Source organism: Eptatretus burgeri, chromosome 3, assembly GCF_056783735.1.
Source record: "Eptatretus burgeri isolate ZD-2024b chromosome 3, Ebu_testis_v1, whole genome shotgun sequence".
NCBI lineage: Eukaryota > Metazoa > Chordata > Myxini > Myxiniformes > Myxinidae > Eptatretus > Eptatretus burgeri.
In genome coordinates, this window is record NC_140963.1 from 28,297,607 (window position 1) to 28,317,064 (window position 19,458).

The following is a 19,458-nucleotide window of genomic DNA, read 5'->3' on the forward strand; positions in this document are numbered from 1 at the left end:
TTTCATCTCTCCTTTTCTGACTGCAATATTTATTGCCTCCATCTTTCTGCTTGCTTTTCGGATGTTGCTTTTGGCCTTTTCTGTTACAATGTCTTCAACCTCTTGCCACAATTCATCTGCCATTTTGTTCTCCAAGCCAACTCTGAAAAACGGTTTCGAAGAGATTTTTTCTCAAGGTTATATTTGGTCAAAGTTTTTGTTTTTTCACGTTTCTGAATTTGACTCATAATTTTGCCACAAAGAGTTTCATGATCTGTCCAACAGTCTGTGCCTGGCAGAGTATATAGGCAGATTATTCAACACTTCTCTGTTTTCTGTTGATTGGAACGTAGTCAATCTGATTTTTATGTTTCCCATCAGGTGAAGTCTATGTGTAAAGTCTATGCTTGGGTTGTTTGAGCAATGTGTTTGTAATTGCGAATTTATTCTCAACACAGAACTTCATCATTCACTTGCCTTTGCTCATTTTGGAAGCCAAGTCCATGCTTTCCAGCAATCCCTGATGCTCCTGCTTCTCCAATTTTTGCATTCCATTCTCCTACAATAATTAAAACATCTTCGTTTGGCACTTTGTCTACCAGTTCTTGCAACTTTCCATAAAACTCCTCCACATTTTCTTCATCTGCTGCAGAATTTGGAGCATATAATACATCTGAATGATGGTAGTGTTCACTGGATGTCCTTTCAATCTCACTGAAATTAACCTATCATTGAGTGGGTTGTATCCCAGTAGTGACTCTGCCATCTTCTCATTGCAAATCGCTGCCACTCTATTTATTTTACAGGTTCCATGACCAGGAAATAACACATTGTAATCACCATATTGAAAGTGCCCCAAACCAGTCCATCTAAGTTCACTTATCCCGAAAATTTCAGTTCTTGTCCTCTCTATCTCTCTCTTTATTACATCTAACGTTCCCTGATCCATTGACCTTATACTCCATTTTACAATTTTGTGAACGTTTGAGAAGCTCAGAGTTCGACTTTCAGTGCTGACAACCTCAATTTGGGTGCTTTCAACTGGGGGGGGGGGGTTAATCACCATAAATATGTATCTGTACATATATGTGTGTATATATATATATATATATATATATATATATATATATATATATATATATATAAATATATATATAGTGTTGTGGTTGAGAAAATTCGCAAACCACCATTCAGGTCCCGTAGGTGATATCTCTGTAAGTATATGTGTAGTTAGCCCAAACCCGTTGTTTAGAGGGAATAAATGTGATTCATTCGGGCTGCGACCCTTCAAGATAGCCGTTTTTCTGTTCTATCTTTATTTTGAACCAACCACGTCTCAACCGCCATCACACAACAACCACCAACCGCAACGCCGCTTCACAACAACAACAACGCCAACAGCCACGACCTTTACCGTCACAACTCGCTCTCGCAATGATCGCATCACCGCCATTCCAAGCGTCACCGTGGCCAGGGACCACCACAATAAACCCTCCACCACCTTCACCTCTCCTCCTTCTGCCGCCATTCCCGCACCGCTTGTGGGCACCGATCCTGGACTCGTACAGGCCGCGCGCTGAGCAGTGGGTGCAAAAAGCGGCCTTTCCGGGGAAGTCGGATCAGGAATGATTCACGCCCACTTCTGTTCCGTCCTATCAGCGAGCGCGGGGCGATTTGGCCCCGCCTCCAGGCGCGTCGGAGTAGAATCGATATATGCAAATTCGAGGATCAGGAATGATTCACGCCCACTTTTCCTCCGTCCAATAGGCGAGCGTGGCTCCACCCCCGAGCCGATCCTGATCCGAAAATCTGCATATGTTTTCTCCTGCTGACTATAAAGCGCCGAGCGCGGGGCGAATAGAGAGAGAAGAGTTTCTGTTTTGGGCTCGAGTTGAGAAGAGTTTCTGGTTCGGGCTCGGGCGAGTCGTGGCGGCGGCGAAGTGTGGCAGCAGCAGTCAAGACGGGTCTGGAGGAGAGGCGGTCTGTCGAGGAGCTACAGAGAGGAGAAGCCGGGAACGCGGTCGAGGGCGCAGTGGAGTCGCTCGTCGCGGGACCCAAGCAAGCCAGCTATCCTCTTTCCCCAGAGCATCAACAACCCCCCCCTGTTTCCCCCCGCGCTGAGATAGTGCGAAAAGGGGGCCCCGTTCCCACCCCATTCCAAGCAGTGCCAACGAAACCCGCGGAGGAGCGCGGAGTCGGGGCACCGCCGCCATTTTGTGGCTCATCACAAGACGGGTAGGCTCGACGCGGTCTCGGCCCACAGGCCCGTCTGCCCCCTTGTCATAGAGGGTGGCCCTATTTATTTTGCTTTGGAGTATATGTGTTGTCGGCGCCGTCTGTGAAGTAAAACTGTGTAAGTGTTGCCGTGTGCTCGCGTAGTCGGTAGTAGATCTGCATTGTGTTTCTTTTGTTACATTTGCTTTTGGTGCATAATTGTTGTGTTTCTTTTACATTTGCTTTTGGTGCATAATTGTTGTAATTGTATGTGTGTGCTTTCCGTTTGCCGCGGAATAAATGTGCCTTATGTTGAACTGTTTTTCCCGTTTCGCTTCGTCTTTTCTTTAATTGAATCTCCATCTTACTTCACGTAAAGGGTTGGTCATGGGCTAAATACGCCCAATAATTAATTTGAACCGTTGAGGTTGACGATAACACCGCTCGGTTATCCCGATAGTATGGAACGGGTCGCTTAAAGTGTCCGAAGTCGACCTGCGGCGAGGTGCGATCGCCCGGTCTACCCTCCGTGTGGGTACTTAGGTAGGTCGAATTTGGCGAGCAACCCTATCCCACATGGGGGGCCGATTGGCACGATCTAGGTGAGGCCGAAAGGCCCACCCGTGACTAGTTCCCGGCGTTAGTCCGAGAGGGTCACGACGGAATTGTCCGTCCGGTGGGCGACGTGCCGCGATTCGAGTTACGTGGCCGCTCGCACGCCGGCGGGCGCGAATTCGCGACAATATATATATATATATATATATATATATATATATATATATATATCTATATATATATATCTATATATATATATATCTATATCTATATATCTATATATATATCTATATATATATATATATATCTATATCTATATATATATATATCTATATCTATATATATATATATATATATATATATATATATATATATATATCTATATCTATATATATATATATATATATATATATATATATATATATATATATATATATATATATTTAGATAGATAGATACACACATATTTGACACCTTGAGCCGAAGAAACTGCAGAAAGCAGGCCGACGCAAGGGAAGCGCTTTGCTGTTTCGAACCCTTCCCAGAGTTTCTCCACAGCTGTAAAGACGTTCACACATCGTACACACATGAGACTCCAAATGCCAGACACACCCTCAGCTACCGGACCGGGTTCATCGCATATTGGCAAATCATCAGCGATAGTGCAGACAACAATGCATATCAATGAGGCTCCTAAGCATGTAATATGTGCAAATGTCAAAAGCAGTCAATATATAAATAAGGAAAGACCCACCCACATCTCTCTCCTGTTAATGGAGGGAATAGCCAATCAGCTCTCATTCAATCAACGAAACCCAGGTGGCTCGGCCGATATACATAATTGACACCTTCCACCTCCTCGAGCCGAAGAAGCTTTATAAAGCAACCCAAATAGGCCTCCACATGGCAAGCGCTTTGCTGTTTGTGTCGGTGATCTTTGCCGCTTCCCACTCTCTGGGAACATGTACAGTGAAAAAATGCAAGTTATCTCCATAGCTGACTTATAATACCCCTGCCACCACCACTGAGTCGCGCTACACGATACACATTTACATAGACAATTTTTGTCCACTTTCTGTCCCAAACTCACATGACTACAGATGAAGCCAAGTAGCCAATGTTCACCAAGAGGTCGAACTTGGTGCATGTGCAAAGTTTGGTCGCAATTGGCCCTGTAGTTTTGGCGTGATTGGCGTTACACACAGACAGACAGAAAATGACATTTATTTATTTGAACATAATAGGATACATGAAGAGTTTATCAAAGGAAAAATAATTGTTTAGGCTTGTAGCAAGGTATTATGTACACATTTAGGACACGGGGGACCAAAAAAATGAAAGTCATTGTTCGATTAAGTTTTGCATATCATTTGTGAGCCAACATCATGGGGATTCAGGATCTATTTGGGCAGAGCTTAATTCTTCCTCTTTCTATTGCTCTGACAGGGTCAAAGTTGGTTATGAATTATCTGTATCAAGGAACCACTCGTATCATTCTAAAATTGGTCTGATGGCTTAGATATGTATTATACACGAATTGGAAACCACATATACGGAGAATATTTGGTTTGCCTGATATTTGACCTTGAGCAAAGAGGTCAAGGTCATATGAAATTAACAAATTGATCAAATTGATCAGTGTTCATTCAGGTCACAAGTATATATGCACATAAACCTAACCATAGAAATACATGCTGTGATAAACCAAACTAACATCTTCGGATGAACAGTGCAGATTTCTTAAAAACGTAACGTACTTCCTAACCACCTTTGAAGTTCTGTATACTGAACACAAACTGGCCTTTGGTATTGATTTTTTATATCATAGGGCTATCATGGTAAACTTATTCTATGGTTATAAAATCAAGCTTATAGCTACCAGTAATTTTGTAGCAGTTTGTTAAATGCAATTTGTTATGTGCTTCCTAACGTTTTTGACCCAATCATGGAAGTGAACCTAAAAACTGGTATGTCGTAATGATCCATGTTGAAACTTGCCATTTTAAATCATCACTTTATGCAGAAGTAAATTGCTATTTAAGATGTTCTATCAGATGTATTTCAAATTTCTGGAATAAGATTTTGTAAGCGTCACTATGACAGGGGGAAATTTTGCAAAATCTGAGATTTGACACATTTGAAGGTGCCAAGATATAAAATAAAAAATGACCGTTTTTACAGCCATTTTTCCCTGCTGTGCAGGGGTTTGGCTTTTTCTTGAGGCAATGTTTTATGGCCGGATGCCCTTCCTGACGCCAACCCTGGTCGCCTCTTACGACACACAGGGATATGGTACACCTACTCTAACCGGGGTATACATCGGCCCAGTATACTGGTACTCATTTCGCCGACCTCGGAAGGATGACAGGCTGAGTCAACCCCCTGGTGTTAATTCAGCAGCCAACGGGACTTGAACTCAGGACCCTGGGATCCCAAGCCACCATCCTAACCACTAAGCCAACACCAGGCTTAGTCCATACATATACTGTCCATACATATACAGTCCATACATATACTGTCCATGCACATGCAGTGCATAATATAGAGTACATACATATACAGTACATACATATACTGTACTCGTATACATGAGTAACATGGTAATATTAAAATATTAACAACAGAAAAACTGGTGCCTTTCCCATACTGTGGGCCTACACAAACCACCCAATTCATCTCGTACAGTAATGTGACATTTATGAAAGATGGTTTTAGCTTTTTGATGATTTAAGTATTCATAATGTTTCTGGAAACTAATAAAGTGATGAGTGTAAATATATATATATATATATATATATATATATATATATATATATATATATATATATATATATATATATATATATATATATGCTGTCATTCACATCTCCCCAAGCAGCATCATTTTAAGTTTATCCATTTAAATGTGATGGTATTATGTAGAAGGATTGCAATGTTGTCTGTACAACGATCAGAGCCATCCAATGAAACCTGATGCAATATTCTCAAAAGATAGGGTTCCCGTTATGAACATTCCACATTTGAACAGACATGGTTTCACTAAAGGAAGCATTGGTAAGCAAACATTGGGCGTATGGAATCTGAAGGACGTGTGTGTGTGTGTGTGTGTGTGTGTGTGTGTGTGTGTGTGTGTGTGTGTGTGTGTGTGTGTGTGTGTATGTATGTATATATATATATATATATATATATATATATATATATATATATATATATATATATATATATACACACATATGTATATGTTCTCCAAGTTTAATGTACCCTTTCCATCCACACAATTACCACATACCGAGAAAAACGTCCAAAGGAATCTAAGCTTAGTGCAAAGCACGTTCCTGCACGTCCTCCTGGCAGGTCGCACACGTCGCCTTCTCCGACATCTCCGACAAGCGTGGCGCTCTGTGCTGGCTCTCTCCAACTCGCGTGCTCTGTTCTTGCCAACTTCTGAGTCATGTGTTTCCCTCTCCACCAACCCTTTCTCCATTCCCTGTTTTCTCCCGCTCCCACCCCTTTTCTCTCTCCACCTCCTCTCTCTCTCTCTCTCTCTCTCTCTCTCTCTCTCTCTCTCTCTCTCTCTCTCTCTGATTACCCCAAACACTCTCAGTCCTTCCCATTCCCTCCCACTCAAAACCGAGCAACGGCACATCATGACCGCTCTACACTGAAAAAGTTGACATTGACAACGATGGCTCCACTTGGGAACCGTCATTATAGTGCGGCATCGAGTTTCGAGGCTGATCTACGCTCATGAAGGCATTAAGTCAACACTATGGAGCTAAGTTCATGCATCTTGGCTTGTACAAGTTGCTCCGGGTCATCAAACTTTGAAAACATGAGGCTAGTACGTTCATTAAATATCACTTACAGCTGCAGTGCACTGTATATCTATCTCACGACTGGGTGAAGGTTGAAAGAAAAACTTGTTTCGAAATAGTTGTCTTTCCGAACACGTGTCTGTTCAAACATCTGGATACATTTAAAATCGCCAAAGGGTCTGCTGTGCTGATGCTATTACTTCGTGTCAGCAGTGCATGTCTCATTATTCCACTTATTTTTCCTTTACAAAAACAATCAATGAACAAGATGCTAAAAAGTAGATCGATGACTCGTTATAAAGGTATTAGGCCGACTATATATTGAGGACTAACTTGCCTCTTAAATTCCTACCTCTTGGAGCTTACATTTGAAAAATCCATTAAAATGTGGTCCAAGTAAATATATTCCGCAGAATGGAAACACCAGCTGCTCATCAAGATAAATGTGTTTCGTCGATTCTGTTCATTGTTGAAATCGAGAGGCTGAATGATGATCAGTGAAGCGCACAAGCTGGCATAAAATGTACATCAATGACATCGACAAAACTGATATTTTCTACACTTTAAACAAATTTTTATACATTTCCCAACAGCAATTCCTAACCGATTTAAATCGGGCAATAAATGTCAAATATAATTTAAACTTCTTTGTTCGGCCAATGAAATGTATTGATAAACAATCAGAAGATGTATTTGTAATAACTCTCAATAAAATTGGAGTTTACATAAATTTTGTGCCACATCATGAAAAGTTTTATTGCCTCCGCCACCGAAGGTGAAGGAGGGTTATGTTTTCACCTCCTTTTCCGTCTGTAACTTGTAAAATGGAAGATTTTTCAAGCATATTGGTACGAAAGTCGATTTTGTTATTCTGTCTGTTTGTCTGTTTGTCTATCACAATTTTGAGCCGATCTTGACGAAACTTCACCACCTGGCAGAGTTTGTCATAAGGAAGAAGCCTGTTGTTTTTGAGGTCAAAAGGTGAACAGAGGTCAAAGGTCAACAACGAAGGTGAGATTTCGAAAATCCTCAATTTTCGTCCGACTGACTTGAAATTTGAAGAGGATTTATATTTCAGGTCACTGAATTCAACCAACAATTATTTTTGGGGTCAAATTTGTTTGTATGGATTTTGCAAGTGTCATGCTCAGCACGGCGTCTTATTCTTGTTTGTCTGTTTGTGTGCAAGATATCTCAAAAAGTTGTGGACGGATCCGATTGAAATTTTGTGGGCAGGTTCGGTGTTTGACAAGGACGAACTGATCTGATTTGGGTGAAGATCAGGATCCGGATTGGACTACTAGATTTATTAACTGATTCTTCACCATTGAGAGATGGGGCTAAATTTGATGTACAGCACAATATCTCAAAAAGTTGTGGACGAAACTTGGTGGACATGTTGGGTTTGTGACAAGGAAGAAATGTTTAAATTTCGATGAAGATCCGAATCCAGATCCGATAATTTTTTGAAGTGATTCTTCACCATTGAGAGATAGGGCTTAACTAATATATAGCATGATATCTCAAAAACTTATGGACAGATTCGGATGAAACTTGGTGGACATTTTGGGGGTGTAACCACGACAAACTGATTCGATTTTGATGAAGATCCGAATCCGGATCTGGATACGAGAATTATTTAATTTTTAAAGTGATTCTTCAAGATTGGGAGATTGGGCCAAAAACTATATATAGCATGGCATCTCAAAAATGTTCTCATGGATCAGGCATTGCATAGCAGAGATGTGTGCTCTACTGAGTGCCCTTCTAATTATCTCATTGTATTATGTACAAATGAGGGCTGGTAAGAATGCCTGGAAGTATGCATACATACTTGCTTTTTGAGTGATGCTTCATATTGTAAGTGTCATAAAAATAGGACCGTGAGTCGTGATGCTCACGTGGATCAGGAGCAAGAGTCAGACTCCCCATACATCCCCTTCGACCCTGATTTTTTTTTAATGCCGTAAACAAACTTTGCTACATTCCAGATTATGAAGGGTGTGGGTCAAGTTTAAATCAAAATCTTGTGTGTAGTTTCGAAGAAGAGAGCAAATACCTATTTGAGGGGGGGTCAACCCCCCCCCCCACACCCCATAAGCACCCGTAATCAGTGCAGATTTTGATGCGGTCAATACACCCTCGTTCTGCATCAGATATGAAGCTTATGCCCAAGTTTCGTCAAAATCGTGTGTTTGGGTGAAAGCGATAATGACTGAAGTGTTTACAGACTCACTGACTGACTGACTCACTGAATGACTGACTAACTCACTCACCTACGGACACTGCTCCAGGTGAGTCCAGGTGAGCTAAAAATGGTTAAACATTTTGTTACCATTCATTAAGTACAGTATTCTCTAATCGCATTAAATGAAGAAAAAATTAAGTAAACATGATGTTATACATTCAAAATCAGAGCCTTTCTTTCCAAAATGTTAAGAAAATGCACTTGAATTTTAATTAATTTATAGAAACCATTCTCCCCATGCTTGCTCCTGTTGATTAGGGGAGAAATATTTCGGATTTGGTGAGGAAACAGGCCCAGTCATTTCTAAAGTTCAAAGAGATCATTTTACACTGATAATTAATAACATCATCACATCCAAAGTCATCAAGCATCCCGAAACACCACTGGATACACCACCACGAACAACGAGTCACAAAACACTAACAGGAACAACAAATCACAGAAAACATATTTCCACTGTATTAGTATAAGTAGCAACACAAGGTTATTTTTATCTGCTTTTGGTCTGTTTAGGTGTGCCAGCATGAGTATAAGTCGAACAACAAGGAGAGATGGATATCTTATGTGTTTTGCCTTTGCAGCCATTGTTTATGGGATTTTTGTAGGATTTTCTAGTCAAGGAGTCTTATTTACGATCATGCAATGGTCTAAAAAACACTGCTGCTGTGTACCTTTCAAACAGGAACACCAGGTATGGTGATCGACCACATCGGCAGAGAGTGTGCTTTTTGCCATTACTGTCGTCCAGCTCTCAACATTAAAATACGATTGATGGATTCAATACCTGAAGCCAACTCCTGAGACACCAAGTGATGAAAGATTACAAAATCTGTGTTTACTTGCAGTAAACATCTTGTAAAAGAGGGAATGGCCGAAGGGGGAAACATTTGTATCCAAACCGAGCCACAGCATGTGCTGACCAGGTCAGACCTTCTACATTGCCTTCAACAGGTGGTATTTCAATTGGTCAGTCAGTTTCCATTTAATTCCTGACTTTTCGAGTGCAAAGACCTGATCTCACATCTACGTTCCAGACTGGGCTTGGCCATAACGTCCGCAATTAGCACAGGTAAAGCAGCCCAACTAGAGATGCTGAAGAGCTTATAAAAGTTGGCAACAAACTCTTAAGTTGACCCTGTAGACCCAATTAAAAGAAAATGTAAGTTTTGCTTCCTGCACCCAAACCCCCCCCCCCTCATCCCTCCCTTCACTTCTGTATAAATTTCATTTTTCATCATTACTGCAAGGAATAAAATCAAGTGGTAGCCTGAGGAAGTGTGAAAGAGCTTGGTTGGTTGGAAGGGCATAAACATCATCCCCATCTGCAAGAAGGGTGCAAAAACCAAATCAGCTCAACTACCGATTGGTCAGCTTTCTTCCCATAATAAGAGAAAAGGTATGGAGTCCATAATGGCTGCTGACATCCAGTCATCTCTTTCATCCAATGGTCGAATCATCAAATCACCAGCTTGATGTCTGCTCCAACCACTGAACTCTGGACATGCGACTTATCCTCTCACAACAATGGAGGGAGACCCTGAATCAGAAACAGGAGGCTATGGCTGTCTTTGGAATCATATGGTGTATGCTTCAGTTAGAAAGCTCTCTGGCTCTGCTATCCAAGGTTGTCTTCATGCAGAGCTGGCTGACTTCCTCTCTGTGCTTCCAAAGAGAGTCCCCAATCCTTTCTATCCAGTCCCTCTTTTTCCTCTCTACCCACTGCCGTTTACTCGCCAAGTTTTTGATAACATCCGACAACCAGCACTGCATGCCAACCTCTTTTGCTATGGTAATCAATAATCATGCCTGGCTGACCAACATCCTCCATGTGTGCAAACTGTTGCTCGTTCTTGATGGCTCTTTATCAGCATCTCTCCCTACAAGAGGTGGCTGCCATGCCCCATGTCGACATCTGCAGCTGAATTATCTTCTTGGTATTTATTTGTGACTTTACTGTATTTAAGAAATATACATCTTTCCCATTTATAAAGCAATTCTCCATCCCTCTGTATGCTGTGCAGTAAGTGAAGAAGCAGCAGTACCATTTTTAAGGTATTTGGTATGCCTCGGCCATTTTTAAGGTTGGAATCAAACTGCTCACCTTTCAGACTCAGAGTGTACAATCTCACCACAATGCCCACTGACTGATTTTGTTGTTGTTTGCTCATTTCCTTGCTTGTTGTATCCAGCCACAGCCCCACCTGTCACCATATTACCTCTTTACCCTTTGTTACCCAGATTGTCAGCCTCTATTTTGTATATAAATAATATAAAGAGGACAATCCTTCATTGGCTAGAATAATACATGATACATAAACATCAGTGAGCACGTTGTTTGTTAACCTCCGCCATCGAAGATGGATGGAGGTTACTGTTTTCACCCCTGTCTGTTTGTTTGTTACTTACGAAATCTAAAGATTTCATAAGTATATTGATGCCTTCCGTTTCTGTTTGTTTGTTTGTTTGTTTGTTTGTTTGTAGGCACGATAACTCGAGAATGGAAGAAGCTACCAATGTCAAATTACACCACGTGATTCAGGGGGGTGATGGCTAGCGCTGATTAGATTTTGGTCAAAATCGGTCAAAGGTCAAGGTCACAGTGAGGTCAAACATCCAAAACATTCTATTTTGATGGTTTGGTACAGAATCATCGTAGAAACTTCTGGTTTGCGTCGCTACCTTCTCTAGAGACAGATTTTTTTTAGACAAGGTCAGAGGTCAAGTTGATGATTTCGTAAATACCAGTCTATGACTGCATGTTTGTTTGTTTGTGAACAGTATTACAGAAAAACTCCTGGACGGATTTCGACGAAACTTTGTGGGGGGTTAGGTATGGTCCAAGGATCATGCCATTAGATTTTGGACTTGGTCCAAAAAAGAAAACTTAGAAAATTTTGCAAGTTTTTTTCAAAAATATTTCGATTTTATTTGAAAAAGATTTGAATTTTTTTTTTGCATTTCTACATGTTTTAACTGATTTCCAACCCCCCCCCAAAAAAAACATTTGTTTGAGAAAAAAAAACAAAATTTGCAACTTTTTTTTCAAAAAAATTTCGATTTTATTTTTTTGCCATTTCTACATGCGCGTCGATCTAGTTTAGTTTATTCAATCGTGGTTCAGTAGAGTCTGATCCGTTTTGACCTACAATGAATAGGATATCAGGTTCACTTAAGTGACCCAGCAGTATTGGCGGCGGAGGTTTTGCACTCAACCGAGTGCTCCCCCTCTAGTTTTAAGATGTTATGCTATGGTACTGATGATAACATCTTCCATGACTTTGCTGATGATTGAGAGGATGCTGATTGGGCAGTAATTGCTCAGGTCAGATTTGTCCTGTTTATTATATGCAGTGCATGCTGAGCTCGTTTTCCATATGCTTGGGTAGATGCTAGGATTGTACCTGTACTGGAATATATTGGCCATAGGGAAAGCCAGCTCAGGTTCACACATCTTAAGTGTTGTAGCTTGGTATGTCAAGCCCTCAGCTCTTGTTGTATCCAATGTATTCAGCAACTCCTTGATCTCAAATTGGCCGTGTAGTGGTATCGATGATGTTATGAACCCCTGGAGTGTGTCAAATTGGATTGTCGACATAGCACTCGTTTCTGAACATGGTTGAGAGAAACTTCGTTTTGTGTTTTTTTTTTTCTTTGCCATTAAAGTGTAAAACACAAACCAAGTTTTGTGTTTTACACTTTCACGGAAGACTCCACAATATGTTATCAAGGGGATGTTTACTGAGCCTTGAGCTATTCTTAGTTGTTTCATTGTCCACCATCATTCCTGACTTGATGTGGAGGCCGGAGGGGGTACAGAGTGTTTCTCTGATCTGTCCTTTATAGAAAAAAAAATCCAATAGGTTTGCAATATGTCCATCAACGTATCTTATGAACTGCTTCAAGGTAGCACTTTGATGTCTTATGAAGTACCTCAAATGAGGAGCATCGTGTCCCAATGCAAGCCAAATTCCCACATTCATGGAAACAAGTTTGTCGTTCTTCTCCGATTGCGACAAAGGAGTGATGTAAGTACCTGGCCGTGAGGTTTCAGATCGTTCGATTATTCATTGTTCACAAAATCTCATCGAGGTCCAATTTTGAGCGGTCCGATCTGTTCATAGTCAGCCGCACCTGATACGATGGTCGTGCCATACCACATGATGAAAGGCACGTTCTCTTTGTGAAATAGATCTTTGAGTTTGTCTTCACAAGGACAGTAGGGGAGCTGCCCCTTCTGATACACCATTCCTTGAAGTGTACAACATCGTTTGTTAATACCCTGGGCAGACTATAAATTGCTCTCATCCATATATAAGGTCATTGCACCAGTTGCACATAGCCTGGTGTTGGCTTAATGATTCGGGTGGCAGGCTTGGTATCCTAGGTCCTGAGTTCAAATCCCACTCGGCTGTTGAATTAATACCAGGTGGGGCTGACTCTGCCTGTCATCCTTCCGAGGTCGGCAAAAATGAGTACCAGCTTGCTGGTATCCTGTGTCAGAGTGGCAACCCATCCAGGATTGTGTCCAATAGCCCAGGAGACTGTGTTGGCAGCACCAACACTCTGCACAGAATATGGTCCCAATGGATGGAAAGATGGACGAGTTGCATAGTGAGGATGTAAACCAGTAGTGCTGCTTATGTTAGTGGTTAAACTGAGAGCCTAACTTTAATAATGTTGCAGTGAAGTGATTGCTGCCATCATCCTTGCTCTTAAAGTGACAAATCTGCCGAAGTAAAGAGAGCATGTTACATTATTGATGCCACTTGTAATTATATTCCTACATCAGCATGTTCACAGCTTGTTTACATGAACAGCAATGAGATAGTCTATCATAATCCAGCAGAATCATCATTGTTTTTGTGTGAATCAGGAAGTGGACACTTGCATAGCTCAAACCTTTAACTAAGTAATGTGTAAAGGTCTGTATATTATGTTTATCGTGTCACATCAGGCTATCTGCAGCCACATTCGGTAAAGGCTGGTATTTGATTCTTCTCAAATGAAGCCCCTGCTGAGGTGACGATTCAAACTTTGACTTCAAAAGGTGTTATCTTAACACCCTCCGAACATGGTGCCCGCCTGTCTGATCCAGTTTTCTCGACTGTTTACAAACACTCCTCCTTGAACGAAAGTCCCCCCCCCCTCCTTTCTCCCCCAACCCTCAACCATCACCACCGCCACCCATCTCCCAGGCAAATTATTTCACTTCTGACTAATGCTGAATCAAGGAAACCAGTTTATGCTGTAGAACCTCTTTTTGACCTCATTCCACCAGCTCTCTTCTTCATGAGCTCTTCAGTCACTCTGTTCAACACATACTTTGATTAACCCACTTACTCGCCTCTCTATATCCAGACTGTCTATTTGCCTCCTCTCTTTTGTCCTCATTTTCCTCCTTGTGTGGAATTGTCTTCCAGCCTTTGTGCAGTCCTGCTCCTCCTGCAGTCACGTGGAGTGTCAGCTCACCATCATCAGATGTCGAATCATGTGTCCACTTCTGGCTGAATTCTACTCTCACTCTGACACCAACTCGAACACCGTCGCACTCACTCTGTATGCATGCTAGTCCTGTATCTGCTTGTTCTTACCCTTTCACTGTCAGTAAATATGCCTCTTAGATTTCTGTCAATCAGCTCTTCCACGACCCTAGATATCTGAAGAAAAAAAACTAATCAGATCACTTCTACTTTATGTGTTAGCCTCATATAATTAGCAATGAGTTTTGGATATGTATGCTTTGTGTTAGCTTTATGGTTTGGGATCTTAGGGTCTTGAGTGGGTCCTGAGTTCAAATCCTGCTCAAACCCTGTTGAATTAATACCAGGTGAGGTTGACTCAGCCTGTCATCCTTCTGAGGTCGGCAAAATGAGAACCAGGTTGCTGGAATGATTGAGCCATTTTTTGAGTATCCTTCGTCAGACTGGTGACCTGTCCAGGATCGTATCCAATAACCCAGGAGACTGCTTCGGCAGCACCGATGTTCTGCACAGAGTATGTTCCCGAAGGATGTATGGATTGGTTATTTCACTTCTCAGATGTATCAGTAAATCTTTGCTTTTAATTTTCTCGATTACGTTTGGTCATTGTGGTTAAAGCTATTGATGTTGTAATAGGGTTGCTCTTTAAATCATGTAGTAGCAGTTCATCGATTATCTCAGGAAGGTAAAAGTTGAATAGGACATCATGAAACTTACACAAATGTTCACCAACTTTTAGCATATTTTTGACAAGTCGAATAAAATGTCACGAAGTTCTGGAAATGTGGGAACTGCAGTATATAACAAGGCCAATCTACCACAAATGCCAGGTACACATGGGCAGTCTAACTGACTTCACAGTTGTCAACATCACACAAATCTGAGGGTTTTATTATTATTTAATTGATTAATTTTTAAAACTACTTTTATTTATTTGTTTATTTATTTATTCATGGAGGCATTTTTGTTTTCCTCATCATTATATGCTTGGTACCATCAGTCATGTGTGAATAATAAATACATAATAAATCGATTAACAAATCCCTATTTGATTCTGAAGACAATTTTCAACGTTGTCTGTACTTTGAAACGTAGCCTTAAAAAAAAAAAATATAATTGGCCAAGTCTGCGTTTGGAATTTGCGTTGCCTTCAAGTCAAGTGTATTGTCCCATAAACACCCTTTTGTTTATAACCATGCTATCATAAGCCTGATTTAAAGAAAAGGTTATCTCTTCTCTCCAGCAGTTTGTCTTAGTAGATTCTGCACTGCCAATAATTGATTGCTTGGATTTCATAAAGACTGAGCCACGGTAACATTTAATCATTGTAATGCAATGTGACTATCTCATAGCATCGGGATCAATGTTTGGGAAAACATTAAAGCAACATAGTCAATGTTTGTCCTGCCTACAAACAACATTCTTGCACAAGTTGGCGGCGAGGTTAAACGGCGTCCCTGTTATTTGAAGTTCCACATATGAAACAGACAAACAGACGACGAGATAAGAGACGTCCATGGAAGGGATAACAATGAATGTCAAAGACACAAGATTGTCTCTGTTGAAAAATCAGAACCTATCATTTTAGGTTTACCTTGCTCCCTTGCAAGCAGTCGACATGTCGTGAATGTAAGCCTTGGGCACGTAATACCTTAGAGTGTGCGTTGTTTGCTGTAAGAAAATATCCTTTGTGCATTACATCTTGGTAACTTTTGCTTCCTGCAGTCCTTGAAGCAACAGAACATTACTGACAACAGCAAAGCCAAAGTCGTCAGCAAGAATGCCTCTTCGATGAATTGCAGTCCCTTTTACAGGGTTTGATTTGCCTAATTGAGTCATTATTTTTTTGTATGAGTGTCTTGAAAATAAAATTGTATGTGGCTGCATATTATCTCAAAGTGATGTACAGAGTTACTTTTAGAGAGCAGAATGGTAGAGGAGTCAATCATTGGAAATGGCTGAGTGAAGTGGAGCAGTAAATCCACGTCTCCAGGATGAATCATTGTGAAAGTTACACCAACTCAATTTGTCGATTCGTTAAAACTTTATGCCAGCAGCACACTTTGAGATGGGTCAAGAGAGGATTCTCAAAGCAAGAATTTGGATTTGAGCCAACACACTGGAATGATGGCCGAATTTTATTTTTCACCACAAGCAAGTGCTCTAAAATGTGACAATGCCCTCTCTGAAAGGGGGAATATTCTCTGACGCAGTATGCCATGTGTGCAGCAATTAAACAACAAACGATATTTTGTCAGGAATCAAATCCAGACCATATATTCTGGGGGTAAAGGGTGGGCAAATGCCACTATTTTGGGATTGACCTTTGGTGTTCCCATCTGAGCACTTATCTCAGGGTGCTGGGATCCCAAATTCAAATCCGATAATCTTTGTTGTTTGTCTCTTGCCCAATAATGTCCTTGTAATTAATGTAAATGTACACTGATATCTCATATTCTTGTACAACATGTGATTTATATAAAAGCTCCTCCATGAGCCTTAATATACTGTAATAATGAAGAGGAAAATAATGTATAATAGCTCGTCCCATACAGAACGATGAAGATGACAAAACGATGAACAAGGCATGGTGACGCCTAGTGGTTAATCGAAGTAATTCCACCATTTTGTTTTGAAGTTGGTGATTTGTTTTTTCATATTATTACATTTATTTTGTCTCATACTTGCCATTCAAATCATCATAACGAAGTATTTAGCAAAATATGATAGCGTCAAGTGATGAAACGACTGGATGAAAACAATAGTCTTGAAAAGATGCAATCTATTTGACATCAGAGCATATTTTGTGATTATCTTCAAGGAAAATCACAAACATGACAAACAAGTGATAAGCTATATTCCAGTCAAAAACACTGCAATTAGAGATTTCGCTCCCATTATGAAGGAAAACTACAGAGACCTCCATAAACACGACCTATAGTCTTACTCTGTCTTTGAGGCTCAATTTTGGTTGACATACCTGTTAGTGGTTCTTTCTGAACTCTCCATGAATAATGTGTTGAAACGAGGTTCAATCCAAGAAAAAAAGTATTCTTCCCACCCCCCCTCCAAAGTTTTCACATTTTGATGCCACCTGAGTTTATTTCATGATGCTTTCAAATCAAATGTAATGCAGTGCAGAGTCTTCACAGACTAATCCTGCATAGAGTTTGTGAACAAGGATCTCAATGACACTGCAGGAATGTGGAGAAAAATTCTGTGGTCAGAGGACACTAAGATTGAATTTTTTTTTTTGTACACCTTCGCGAGGATCGTATGAGAGCTAACACAAAATGTACAGCAAGGGGGGCATGAGACAAGAGGGGTGGGAGTGGGAAGGACAAAACAGTGGGGAACAGAGACATAAGGAGATCTGTAGAAGGGAGAGGGATGGGGGTGGGGAACAGGGGTATACAAGATGGACATCACAGGGACTTTCAGGAAGGAAAGCAGGGAATTTGAAGGAGGTAAGTTTGGGGTGGATTAACGGGGATAGAAAAGATCGAGGATTTGGATGGGGGATGATAAGAGGTGGTGGTGAGTAGCTGTTTTGAAGGCCTGGAGGGAAGAATGGGAATGAATAGAGTGAGGGAGTTTCTTCCAAAGGCGGGAAAAAAGGAGGAATGAAAGAGTGAAGGTGAGCAGTGATTCATGATTTTGGTAGTTTTACCAGAAGTGGGTTTGGGTTGTTGGCGGACCTTGAGCATCCTGTGGAAATATGAAGGGGACAAATCACAGAGAGAGCTGGGGGGGGGGGGGCAAAATCGTAGAGGAGACGGTAGAAAACAGAAAGACCACCGACTAGCCTGCGGTGAGAGAGTGAGAGGCCCAAAGACTCAGCCTTATTATGGGAGATGCCAATGATCCGAAATGCCTTGGTTTCCACAGCGTGAAGCCGAGAAAGGTGGGAAGCAGGAGCACCAGCCCAGAGGGGAGAGCAGTACTCCATCAGGCTGCAGACGAAAGCTTTGTATGTGGTCAGGAACTCAGGTGGGCCAAGGGAGGACTTTGCATGATGGAGGATTCCCAGTCGGGGACTGGCTTTGGAGACCAGGATGGAAATGTGGCTTTCCCATGAAAAACCATGGCAGATAGTGAGACCCAGAAGCTTGAAAGAAAGGACTTCATCCAGAGGGTTGTTGAAAAAATAGATGGGGGGGGGGTTCAAATGGTCATTTCGGAGAGACATAGTGACAGTGTGAGATTTGTCCGGATTGAAAGACATATTCCACGTGTTGGACCAGTTTGTGATATCCAGATCTGCAGTGAGCGAAGAAGCTGCTGCTTTCTGGTATGAGGGATAACAGATGGTACGGCAGAGGGTGGAGTCATCAGCGAAGAGATAAAGAGGATTTTCCAGGAAGTCAGAGAGATCATTGATGAAAACCAGAAAAAGAACAGGGCCCAGAACGTTGCCTTGAGGAACTCCAGCCTGGACAGGAAGGGGGGATAAAAGAACTCCATTTAGGGCCACATGTTAGCTGTGATAGGAGAGGAAGTCTGTGAGCCATGAGTGGAGATGGCCTTGGATACCATGGGAAGAGAGTTTGGTGAGTAGGGCAGGGTGCCAGACCGTGTCAAAAGCACGTGATATGTCCAGGGATATGGCTCTGATTTCATGTCCGTCATTGAGGACCTCCATCCATTGTTGGGAGAGCAGAAGCATCATCTCCAGGGTAGAGTGACCTGGTCTGAAACCAAATTGATGATCGGAAATCAAGCCAATGGAGAAGAGGAAGGATTTAATGTCAGAAGTGGTGATGGATTCCCAAAACCTTGCTGATGATTTGGAGAAGGCTGATTGGTCTGTCGTTGCAGGGATCTGTTTTCACCTTTTTATTCTGGGCAGTAATGTTTGCCGATTTCAAAGCAGATGGCAGATGACCTTGAACAAATGAGAGGGTGACTAGAACAGAGAGAGGATGAGCAAGAGCATAGGAGCAGATGTTTAGTACATGTGGGCTGATGCCATCTGGACCTGTTGCAGAATCTGAGTCGAGGTTTGACAGCAAGCTCTCTACTTTGTGAAATGGAGAGATTTTTAATCTTAATTGAAAGTGTTGCATCTGGTGAAAACCAAATACTGCACATCACCCAATCACACGGACCATCCCTGCTGTTAAGTGTGTTGGTGGCAGTATCATGTTTTGGGGCTGATTTTCATCAG

At 41.5% G+C, this 19,458-nt stretch overlaps 1 protein-coding gene across 9 annotated transcripts in view; it reads right to left on the reverse strand.

The window, feature by feature from the left end:
- The window catches only part of GULP1 (GULP PTB domain containing engulfment adaptor 1), a 356,627-nt gene that overhangs the window by 290,606 nt on the left and 46,563 nt on the right, over positions 1–19,458 (reverse strand). For 3 of the 9 annotated variants that reach the window (XM_085872772.1, XM_085872775.1, XM_085872773.1), the window contains exon 1: positions 6,038–6,270. The exons of 1 other annotated variant lie outside the window; for it this stretch is intronic. The gene's annotated coding sequence lies outside the window, so the exon portion shown is untranslated. Of the gene's footprint in view, positions 1–6,037; positions 6,274–19,458 lie in introns of those variants that run through there. 5 more of the 9 variants (XM_085872770.1, XM_085872777.1, XM_085872779.1 and 2 more) reach the window with 4 other exon arrangements.